Below are 12,987 nucleotides of genomic sequence, written 5' to 3'. Positions count from 1 at the left end.
TTCCTCCTCTGCCCGCTGCCGCTCCGCACCTATCCGCTGGCACAACCTCTCCCACACGGAAGCCACTCCCATTCCAGGGTTCTCCTGCCCTCCGGCCGATGCCTGCACCCCTGATGTTGATGGCCCCGAGCCATGATGCCTCCCACGTTGAGCCTGCTGCTGCCTCCGACGCAACTGCCTGTGCCAGCACGACGGCATCCAGGCTGATGGAAACCACCGACGCCGTCGTGCACGTGCCCTGCCCGATGATGCCGTCACATCCTCCATCTGCTGGGGTCCAGTTGCTCTGGTGTCCACCCCTGCTGGATCTCTGACTCCCGACTGTGGCAGGGATGGGATCCCCACCGAGCTGGCTGCATTGGTCGGGGCAGGTCCACAGGGGGCCCTGGTGGCATCTGGGCTGGAAGACGGCAAGGAGAACGACTGGTGGATAGCCTGCACAGAGGAGGAGAGGGCCGCCACATTGGCCAACACATGCAGGAAACCCCCGAACATGGGCGATCCCAATTGGGCCACGTCGGCACGGTGCACTTCGTGATGACGTGCGTGCTCCTCCCGGGAAGCACGCACGGCATCACGAATCGCAGCCGTGCGCAACGCGACCCCAATCAGGACCTTCTCCGCACGGCCAGGGGTTCCCACGTCCGCAGGTGGAGGGGAGTCAGGTGACATGGACAACCCCTCTACCTGCGGACAGGCCTGGGACGGGGCATCCCTGCTGGTGCATGGTGGTGCACTCACAGGGTCAGGGACAGCGACATGCACAGGCCCCTCCACGGTGACCTGTGCTGCCTCCTGCCCCTGGCCCTGGACTGCACCACTTGCACCAGCAGGGATGCCCCCACCAGGCCCCATGTGTGCCCCAGTGGCGGCCTCCTCCTCCTCTGTGCAAACCACCAACCTGGATGGCTCCTCACCGTCTCCCACCGTAGCAGGCCCCTGTGGGGGCTCACCCACCCCTTCCGCTGCAGCCGTGGGGGCATCCCCGCCGCCTTGCTCCACAGCGCCGTCTCCGCCCTCTTCTTCACTAGCCGCTGCGTAGAGGGAGACAAAGAACACAAGCATCAGGGCACTGTACAATGGTCCCCTAGACAGGAAGCAATAGCAGATGAGCACCACTGTCAAAGTACACTTCCATCATGTCCCTCCACAACACATGGGCCAGTCCAGGCAAAACACACACAGTAACAGGCATGGTGCATGCCATGGACATTTCCATGCATGTCCAATGGACTCTTGAAACATTCAATGATATGTAACTCACATGCATCATGCCTCATGCCCATCACATGCACACACTTCACCTCAGTCACATCCATCTGGCCCCAAACACACCAAACACAGCGGATACAAGGGTAATTTTGCTGCTTTACTGAATCTCTGCATTGTCACACACATGTGTCATGCATCCATGGCATGCACAAGTCACAGACACGCAGGTCAGGCACACAGACATGGCTACCATATATGTACCTGGCATCAGCACCCATCCCTCACCCCCACCCATGTTCAGGTACAGAGACTGGCATGCTCTCATGTTCATAATCTGATTAGGGCTCCCCATGCGGCATTTCAACACATGCAACAACCATGTGCATCACACATCACTGGTCGCACATGCATTACCATGATGTCCCTGCACACATACATGCATACATGGGCTATGGCACACATACAGGCAAGTATCATAGAACCAGCACACCGCAACATGCCCTGTCTCACACAGTAATGCATGGACACTTACCGCTCAACTCCAGACGGGCCTCCCTCTCAAGGATCTGGGCGTGGAGCGCTGGGCGTACGCGTTCCAGGACCCTCATCTGGATGGTACTCATGCGGCCCCGGCCCCCCTCCACGAGGCGCCGGGCCTTCACAAGGGTCCTGGACCTCAAGTCCTCCCAGCGCTTCTTGATCTTCAGGACGTCGCGGGTTGCCACCCCCTCCGCGTTGATGGCAACCACACATTCGGCCCAGATCCTCTGCCGTCCTTCCTTGCTGGCGCGGGACGATCCAAAGAGGGCATCATACTGCCCCAGGACATGCTCCACCAGGACACCAACTTCGGTGACAGTGAAGCTGGTGCCCCTCTGCCCCTCTGGCCTGGGGTTGCCACTGGTGCCAGATGTGGAAGTGCCCGACATGGCAACCCCAGAGGCAGGTGTGGGTGGGCAACTGGGTCCTGGGGCTGGGCTGTGGAGCGATGTAATACCAGTCGGGAGTCTTCAGTTCCAGCAGGGGTGGACACAGCAACTGGACCCCTGCAGATGGCTGATGTGCAGGCACCAAATGGCAGGGCACGGTGGCAGCAGGCAGGCAGGCAGGCAGGCAGGCAGCACCAGATGGCACGTGGGAGGCTGCTCGGGGCACTGGGGGGCAGTAACTCGGCCTTCTGGGCAGGAGCGTGGGCTTCCGTGTGTTTTCGCGTGGCCAGCTTGATACGGAGTGATTTGGCACGTGAAAATCCTGCACGTCAGCGTGAAATCCGAGGAAAGGCCCTTAGCGCGTAAGCGCGTCAGCACGCATACGCGATTCTATTGGACCAGAGTCCCTCAGCGCGTAAGCGCGTCTGTGACGTGACCCGCACGGGTGTTCCCCACTCAGGACGTGATGACGGGGCACACGTGGAGATACTGCACGTCAGAGTGTCATCGCGTGTAATTGGACAAAAGTGCGCGTACACGCAATTGGCCTATGTACGTGTATTTAATGGGTGCGCGGCCACTTACACACGCAAGTACGTCAGCGAACCTGTATCCCGTGGTGCGTGTGAATTTCCACACGCTATTGGACTGGCAACAGGATTCCAGGGCTGCGCGGGTCACACGCTGTATCCCGTGGTGCGTGTGAATTTCCACACGCTATTGGACTGGCAACAGGATTCCAGGGCTGCGCGGGTCACACGCTGTATCCCGTGGTGCGTGTGAATTTCCACACGCTATTGGACTGGCAACAGGATTCCAGGGCTGCGCGGGTCACACGCTGTATCCCGTGGTGCGTGTGAATTTCCACACGCTATTGGACTGGGAACAGGATTCCAGGGCTGCGCGGGTCACACGCTGTATCCCGTGGTGCGTGTGAATTTCCACACGCTATTGGACTGGCAACAGGATTCCAGGGCTGCGCGGGTCACACGCTCGCCTAGAACACGCGCTAAGCATAAATTGCGGACTTTAACAATAACAAGCTCAGACGCCAGGATGAACATACCGTTCCTAGCAGCAGTGGCAGTGGGCTACCAAAGGAGGAGGAGGAGGATAGTCAGGGCCAGAATATTCACACCCAGAACCAGCCTTTTCGGGATGCCTGATGACCAGGTGTATGGGAGGTACAGGTTTCCACCACACATCATACTGGACCTGGTGACTGAGTGGGAGGATGACCTCACATCACCCACCCTGTGCTCCCAAGCACTCAGCCCCCTGGAGAAGGTCCTCAATGTACTGCACTTCTTAGCCACTGGATCATTTCAGCGGACAAGTGCCATAGTGGGTGGGGTGTCACAGGCCACCCAGTCACGCTGCCTACACCAGGTCTTGAACATCATGACTGCACGCCCATCAGTCCGCAGGCACATACACCTGCCCAGAACACCTGCAGAAAGGCATGCTGCCGCCCTGGATTTTTACGCAGTGGCACGATTCCCCAAAGTGCTAGGTGCCATCGACTGCACCCATGTGGCTCTACGTCCCCCCAGGGCATCTGAGCACATCTATAGGAACCGCAAGCACTGGCATTCCATCAACGTGCAGGTAGCATGTAATGCCAAGGGAATCATCACCTCAGTATATGCCAACTATCCCGGCTCCACCCACGACAGCTTCATTTACCGAATGTCCACCCTAAGCCGGGACCTAGAAGCTGGGCGGCATGGCGATACATGGCTGCTTGGTGAGTATGTATGCCACTGCACATGCATGCATGTTGGATACTGAGCAAGGTCACAACCTCACCAATGATACCAATCCCCACCTCCACAGGGGACAGTGCCTACCCTCTCAGCCCCCACATGATGACGCCAATTCGGAACCCCACCACGCCACCCCAGGTAAGATTTAACACAGCCCACATTACAACCAGGGGCATAGTGGAGCGCACATTCGGAGTGCTGAAGTCACTCTTTCGCTCCCTTGACCGTTCTGGCGGGCAGCTGTTATACGCTCCCCCAGTAGTGTGCAGGATCATAGTGGCAGCATGTGTCCTGCACAACGTTGCAACACGCCGGGGCCTGGCCGTGGACATGGTGGTGGCCCCACATCCCCAACCACATGCACAGCCGCTGCGCATGGGAGGGGAAAGGGCACGGGGGGAGGCAGCCCGTACACAGCTAGTGGCTAATTACTTCACATAGAAATCACACCCCTGTGGAGTGCACACTGCCCTGGCACATTCCATCTGACAATCAATGATGACTCAACCTGACACTGATCCTGAATGTGTGGAGAATGAACCGGGAATTCCATGTCAGCCTGAGATTGTTCACCTGGAAGTGTCCCAATGTGTGCATCCCTACCCACACAGACACCACCAATGCAGTTTTGTGAAGTTACACATTGAAGCAGCTAAAATGAATACCCACTTGCAAAATGCAACAAGAGGACAGTGCCATGTCAGCCAACCCAACCCCAGCACTGCCACACGACACACCGTGCCATGTCATGCTAATTGCAGGTAAACAAAGTAATCCCCACAACATGACATCACTCTCACTATGTACAGTGGCACTATTAGAAACCTGCAACACCTGAAATGCTCACAGCAATGCCGGACCAACAACATACTTGAGCACGTAGTACCATTAACATGACATCAAAAATGTTACATATTAGTAGTCTCACCACCTGGAAATGCCTGCACTCCCACCACTACCAACTGTGCAGTGTTGGCGCCATGTAGAGTTGTAGGTGCACTGCTGCCAACATGGTCCCCATCGCCAGACTAGAGGTCCTTGTGTGGACTTGAGGAAGGGACCTGCAAATTGGGAGGTAGACACAGAAGAAGAGTTACACATCAATGCAACATGCAGTGTACAACACAACAGCAATATGCACTAGGAATGTATACACAGTATTGACTACAGACTGGCCACACAGCTCATGGGAGTCCAACGTCACTGTGTAATTCACTGTCACTTGGGCACACCCTTTGCAAGCCCATGGAAACGGGAAGCAGGAGGGGTGTGTGTGACTCAAACCCAAGCATCTGAACCAAATACATTACAAGCCTGCATGTGCCCAGCCACAATGCAGCGTATGCCCACAGGAACCACGGAAGCCAACAGATCGGAGCCAACAGATCGGAGCCAACAGATCGGAGCCAACAGATCGGAGCCAACAGATCGGAGCCAACAGATCGGAGCCAACAGATCCTCCCAAAAAAATTGGGAATAAAAGAAATCAAAATAAAAACAAAAATAAGAAACAATCAAAAATGGCCATTGATGGGCCCGGGGGGGTTGGGGAGGCCACCCAGGAGGTCCGAGGACAGGATGCACACCAGAACCCACCTGCGTGGATCCTGGGAAAATAAAACACCTCCATGGGCTCATGGCCCACACGGCTACCCTATTGTGGGAGTGTCACTGCTGTCGCTATTATCACCCTGTGCAGCTGCATCCGGAGGTGGTTGCACTATGGGAGGCAGCCCACGCAAGGCCCTAGTCTGCTCCTCCATGGCTGCAAGCATGCGGGTGTGGTAGGTCTGGTTCTGGAGGATGAGTGTGCGGAGGTCCCCATGCAACAACTCACGGGATGCCCGGACCTCCGCCCTCGTTGCCTGCATCTCAGCTGAGAGCGTACGGGTGAGACGCTCCAGCTGCTGTTCTGTCCTTTGGTGTGTTGAAGCCTCAAGCTCAACAAGAGTCGTCCTGAGGTGTAGGAGCTCCTGCCTCAGGGCTTCCCTGTGGCCCTGGGACTCAATGGAGATGGCCTCCTGCAGAGTCGCCAGTGCCGCCCGCCTGTCCCTGTTGGACCCCAACATGTCCTCCCTGTGTGACTGGCAGATGGAGTCAGTTGCCTGCTCTAGTCGCTCCATCAGCCTTTCTGGGGGGACAATGGAAGTGGCCACCCTATCCATGGCCTGAGCCATCATCTCGGATGATGCAGCCTGTTGGGTAGCCATACCGTAAATGGATTGCTCCCATGCGGTATTGCCAGGTGGCGTACGGCCACCACGTCGGCGGGCACCACACCTGTCTGGGGCAAGGCGAACTGCGCCTTGCTGTGCCGGCACTGCCTGAGGCTGCAGGACTGCATTCCCCCTCTGATCTGCTGGCCCAGGAACAGGATCAGATGTCGCGGAGTGTGACCCTGCATCCATAACCACCGAAGGCATAGCTGCCAACACTGACATCCCCATGGAGGGTACTGACCCTGGTGCAGGTGGGTGAGACAGAACAGAATCCCTCCCTGGAACACTCACCAGCGACGGCACGTAGGTCTCATCCGAATCAACACCTGAGTACAGCTCGGGGGAGGTGCAGCCAGAGACACCCCTTGAGAGCACGACCTGCAGCACTTGTGGGTTCTCCCCCACCACCACACCACTGGTGGTTGGTCGGCCCTGGGACACCTCCTGGGTCTGCACCATCTCCACAACCCCAGCAGTATCAGGTGCGTCTTCCCCTGCAAAGACATGAAAACAAAGTAATGGAAACAGGCATTAGCACCATGGCACACATTGAGGGCTGAGAAGCAAGAGAACCAGTACTTGATTGACATGTCCCACATGACTAAAACCCTCCCATGCATGCACCCTCACTGCGTATGAAGTGCAGGCAAACGGCACACACTGATGACACCAAGATGGAAGATGAACAAATTTTCTGCATGCTGCCTGGCAGTGGCATCACACATTGGCCTGTGATTGGCAGGTGAAACACACATGCCATCACACAGATGGCATGTACCATTGCTATTGAGTGAAGATGGAGAGGAGGGCAGCACCTATTCATTCAATCCAGTTCCCGCATGTAATAGCTTTTCTGATTCTAACAGGTCAGATTTTTCACCTGGAGCTGCCAGTCTGTAATGGTCAAATTGCACAGGGACATGTATGTACAAATGATATCCAGGTAACAAAGTCACTCCCCTTTACCATACCCATGTCAGACATGTGACTAGTGGACAGCGACATGCCTAGTGAAAGTGGTGGAATGCAAACAAACTGACTGAATGAACAGTGAAAAATAAGCAAATCTGTTGTGTCAAGGTGACACTTCAAGGGCAACTGGCGTGCAGTTGTGCTAGATGTCTACTGTTGGCAGAAGGGATACTGCTATGGCCAAATGCAGCTGCGCAGGAAGTATTGCATGAAGCACATGGCTGACCCATACGACTGAGGCGCACACACTCTCTCCTGGCACCCAAACAGAAGCCCTCACACACACACCATGCACATGTATGACACACACATGCATGTGCACTCACCGGACAATGCCTCGTAATCAGCCAGATCTCCCACGCCTTGGATCTGTTCCTCCGTGACGTAGGTCCCAGCGACTGACTCATGTGGAGTGAGTTCCATGTCTACTACTGGAGACCCACCTCCAGTCACTAGAGTTGCGGCATGACTTGAGGCCAGCTTACTCTTTGCCCTGCGCTTTAGGTCATTCCAGCGCTTATAGCAATCATTGGCTGTGCGCCTCACGATTCCAAGGGCACTTACGATGTCCGCAACGGTCTGCCAGTGTGCCTGGCGTTGTGCAGGTGTGGTCTTGGATCCTGCAACAATGACCATCTCGTTGTCATGTCCGGACACATACTCGACAAGTGCATTCAGTTCGTCATCCGTGAAGCTGGGCTTCCTGGACGGGCCGGACTGTGTAGCCGTGTCTGGGGCATCAGCCTGTGCCGGACGAGCACTCTTCCTCTTCCGCTTGGAAGGTGGTGGTGATCCTGAGTGTCCTGCGCCGCTCTGGACACTAGGGGCAGGAGCCCTGGTGGACTCTGTATCAGGAGTGTGGGATTGCACACTCAGCATGGGAGTTGGTGCAGGCATTGGCTCGAGTGTGATGGTGTCAGGGGGAATGTCAGCAGCATGGACTAGGACCGACACTGTCCTGGCTGGGTGTGTGAGGGCTGGGGTGGATGGAGCCGCAGCTGCCCCTGCAGCCACTCCGCCCTGCCTCCTTGGTGCAGCAGATGACCTTGCTGCCCCAGATCCACGTGGCATGATGGCATCAACGTGCACCAGCGCACGTGTCGTAGCCCTGCTGACCTGGAAGTCAGCCATGGAGTCAGCCAGGTCTGGTGCCACAATGGGCTGGTCCAACAAGGGCTGAGCATGGATGGTGTCAGCCACTTCAGCCTCAACGGGAGGGGGGGAGGGGGGGGAGGGGGGGGGATGATGGGTGCCCTTGACTGGTCCTCCACACATGGGGGGACAGGCTCACCCTGCAAGTTACGACCACGTCCCCTACCGGATCCACCACGGCCACCACTTGTGGCTCTTCCACCTTTGCCACCCTTACGGAATCCTCGCCTCCCAGCCATGGCACTGATATTAATGTGCGTATGGGAGTGGCTGTAGACAATTGTCCTGGGCAATTGGGGGTCAAAGGGGTTGGGTACCAGATGGTAATTGTACCCTAGTGCTCTAGCACGGCTGATTGTAACCCCTGGGGAAAGATGACGGGTCACGCAACGCACAGGAGGCCCAAAAAAGGGAGATGACGTGCACGCAACCCCTCCTAGACCACGTGTGCAGAAAGAAAAACCTGCACTACGCTGTGGCACCCAGTAACACAAGAATGAACGTATGCGTGTCACACGCAGCCTAGAATGACCTCTGAAGGGGTAGGCAACACACGGGGCAAGCACAGAAGTTGGATACGTGCGTGACTCACCGTCTGCCAGGAAAAAGAGCGTGAAGAATGAGCGCGTTTGGCTGGCTAAACCCCCGCCAAAAGAAGATGTGTACGCTGTCTGAGAAGACAGGACAACAGTAGAAGGGGACACTGTTTGAGGGAACAGGCCCAGGTAAACCAGTAAAAGAGAAAAAAGAGAAAAAGCTGTCAGAGGTAACAGGGAATATGAACTGGAAACGCCGTGAAGTAAATCGCGTGTGAAACGACAAGAAGTACAGATTTCACCCACTCGCTCTCCACGAAAAGCACGTACAAGGAAATGGTGTTCTACATGTACCTTATATACAGGCCCACACGTACAGCGTCACTTACGCGGCGTGTACGTTCACCAATCACACGCTTTGTCACTCCTGCGTGTAGATCCATTTTCACCAATCACACGCTTTGTCACTTCTACGTGTACATCCATTTTCACCAATCACACGCTTTGACACTGGGACGTGTCACGCAACAATTTCCTGCACGTGCAGGTGACTATAGGCGCGCATATGCTGTTGACGGGTTTACGCGCTAAGGGCCTTTGCTGACGTGTGGGATTTCACTACCTATCAGGCTGTCCACGCGTTCACACACGAGAGACCACGCTCCTGGCCAGGAGGCGAAATTACTGCCCCCCAGAGCCCTGAGCACGCTCCCACCTGCCATCTGCTGCTGCCTGACTGCCTGCTGGCCACGTGCCCCACAGTGCTGGTGGGTGGGGGTGTTGGGAGACATGGGTGGGGGCCTGGTGGAGGGTGCCCCTGCACTGGTGGGGGTGGTGGGAGACATGGGTGGGGGCTTGGTGGAGAGTGCCCCTGGTGGCGGGGGGTGGTGGGAGACATGGGTGGGGGCCTGGTGGAGGCTGCCCCTGGTGGCGGGAGGGTGGGGGTGGTGGGAGACATGAGTGGGGGCCTGGTGGAGGCTGCCCCTGCACTGCTGGGGGGGTGGGGGTGCAGGGGGACATGAGCAGGTGTGCAGGGTAGTCCCCTGTTTTGTAGGCTGCCTGCAGGGGCCGTGGAGGGTGTACAGGGAACACCTGTGAGGACCCACCCAGCCTAATCGCGTGTGATGATTCCCACGCACCCCTGTAATACACGTACCCTGGCTAATCGCGTGTATAACTTCACGCGTACCCCTGTAATACACGTACCCTGGCCAATCGCGTGTTAAACTTCCCGCGTACCCCTGTAATACACGTACCCTGGCCAATCGCGTGTTAAACTTCCCGCGTACCCCTGTAATACACGTACCCTGGCTAATCGCGTGTTAAACTTCCCGCGTACCCCTGTAATACACTTACCCTGGCTAATCGCGTGTTAAACTTCCCGCGTACCCCTGTAATACACTTACCCTGGCTAATCGCGTGTTAAACTTCCCGCGTACCCCTGTGATACACGTACCCTGGCCAATCGCGTGTTGAACTTCCCGCGTACCCCTGTGATACACGTACCCTGGCCAATCGCGTGTTGAACTTCCCGCGTACCCCTGTAATACACGTACCCTGGCCAATCGCGTGTTAAACTTCCCGCGTACCCCTGTAATACACGTACCCTGGCTAATCGCGTGTATAACTTCACGCGTACCCCTGTAATACACGTACCCTGGCCAATCGCGTGTTAAACTTCCCGCGTACCCCTGTAATACACGTACCCTGGCCAATCGCGTGTTAAACTTCCCGCGTACCCCTGTAATACACGTACCCTGGCTAATCGCGTGTTGAACTTCCCGCGTACCCCTGTAATACACTTACCCTGGATAATCGCGTGTTAAACTTCCCGCGTACCCCTGTAATACACGTACCCTGGCTAATCGCGTGTATAACTTCACGCGTACCCCTGTAATACACGTACCCTGGCCAATCGCGTGTTAAACTTCCCGCGTACCCCTGTAATACACGTACCCTGGCCAATCGCGTGTTAAACTTCCCGCGTACCCCTGTAATACACGTACCCTGGCTAATCGCGTGTTGAACTTCCCGCGTACCCCTGTAATACACTTACCCTGGCTAATCGCGTGTTAAACTTCCCGCGTACCCCTGTAATACACGTACCCTGGCCAATCGCGTGTTGAACTTCCCGCGTACCCCTGTAATACACGTACCCTGGCTAATCGCGTGTATAACTTCACGCGTACCCCTGATATGCACGTTACCCGCTTTGCGTTCCTTGTTTGGCTGCCCTGTAAACTGGTCCAGGGTTAGCGCAGCCCTTTGCGATGATTTAGCGATTTTGCTGGCTTTTCCTTGCGCGAGGGCGTTCTTGGGGGCGTTACTGGCGCTGCTGCAGGGTCGCTGCGATACTCTGCGCCACGGCTGGTTTGGGAGCATGAAATCCATGAATACGCTGTGCGCGGAAATCGGTTTTATCGCACGTGCCTGGCGCAGTCAATCGCACGCGGACACTCTGCGCCAGCCGCTTGCGACACTTTTCTGCGAAATTCTATGAATTACCCTGTTAAATTGGGCCATGTTTTGTATCATCAGCCATCCAGCTTGGTGATAGTACAAGGAAATCAGTATGAAGTGAGAGAGTTCAAAGAGAGTACTATCAGTGAAGTTAATGATCTTGTCAAGGTGCCTGAGTTTCCTAATATTTAGGAGTTTAAGTCGAGCTGCTGTTGTAGTTTTGGGGATGACAGTAGAGATGGTATCACAAGGATCATAGATGATGACAAGGTTTCTAGCTGAAGAAGAGTAGGAGTGAGTGTCAGGTAGGAAATGGATAGGTAGAGTAAAAGATGAGAGAGGGCATTTGGCAGGGAAGAAGAGCACCTGAGATTTGGTAGAGTTTAACATTAGAGATTGTGAAACCATTTTATATTTAATGCCAGAGAGACAGTTGGAAAGGAGATTAGTGCCCCAAGAGCAGAGGTGTAGAGTGTAAAGAGGTGTGGGCCCACACAGAGCCTTGTGGAACACCAACAGTTAGAGGAGTGAGTTGAGAGGTGTTGTTGCTCGAGGAGACACAGAATGGGCGAGGTACCAGGTAGGATTCAATCCAGTCAAGAGCTCGACCGTGAATCCAAAAAAGAAAGAGAGTATTAAGGAGATCAGAGTGATCAACAGTGTCAAAGGCAGCAGACAGGTCGAGGAGAATTAGGATAAAGGATGGGTTGGAGTGCTTGGCGGCGATGAATTTGGACACATTCATGGGAGCAGTTTCTGTGGAATGACGGAAGTGGATAATTACTTGCAAGGGGTCTCGGAGGTTGTGGATGTCTAAGAAATTGGTAAAACGGTTGAACACAACCCTTTCAAGCACTTTCGAGTAGTGCAGAAGGAGAATCACAGGGCAAAGGTGTGTCAGTAAGTTTGGGTCAGCCCTCTGCTTTTTAAGGAAGGGGGATGGCCATGGCTGTTTTGAAAATAGAAGAAAGAATGCAGAGTCGAAGGACAGTTTGAAGAGTTCAGCGAGGTGAGGTCACTCGAAGGTCTATAGCCTTGACTAACTGAGGAGCAAGAGGGTATGGTGGGGCAAAAGAGGGGTTAGAATTCATCAATAGAAATTGAGATCAATAGAGATAGGACTTCTTCAGTATTAGTGTGTCTAAAGTGGGAGATAGAGGCAGAGGATGATGGTAGAGTAGGCCAAGTGTAAAATGTATGGGCATGGAGTGTGAAAAAGGTCAGCAGAGAGAACAATATTCAGCTAGGTAATTGGCTGGGAGAGGGGAGTTGATAGTCATATACTTAGGAGGAGTGAGGAGTAAGTTTAGGGTGCCCTGTAACCGGCGAGGATGGATGGAGTGAGTGTGAATGAGGGTTAGGTATAATTCCCTTTTCGCTCTAACAAGAGAGGATTTGATAGAGTTCAGGGCACAGAGGTAGAGTTGCAGGACCTCATGCGAGTGGGTATGCCTCCATTTGGACAGCAGCCAACGCATGTCTGTGCGGAGAGAGCATATGAATGGGGTGACCACCACAGGTTTTGCATCTGCCTATGCCTCTATCCCACTAACGACTCACACCACCCTCTTTTCAGATAACGCCATGTGGAGTTAGGCCAACAAAACTAGCAGAAGGGTGCTATGTAAGACCACTATCCCAACTGGCACCAACCCCTTTTATTATAGTGCCACATGCAGTGAGTGCAACAAAACTGACGGAAGGGTGCCATGCAAAACCACTTTAGATTACATTTGTCTGA

This window comes from Ambystoma mexicanum, chromosome 6p, assembly GCF_040938575.1.
Source record: "Ambystoma mexicanum isolate Mex_15411 chromosome 6p, UKY_AmexF1_1, whole genome shotgun sequence".
Taxonomy (NCBI): Eukaryota; Metazoa; Chordata; class Amphibia; order Caudata; family Ambystomatidae; genus Ambystoma; species Ambystoma mexicanum.
Note: the sequence above shows the minus strand (reverse complement) of the source record.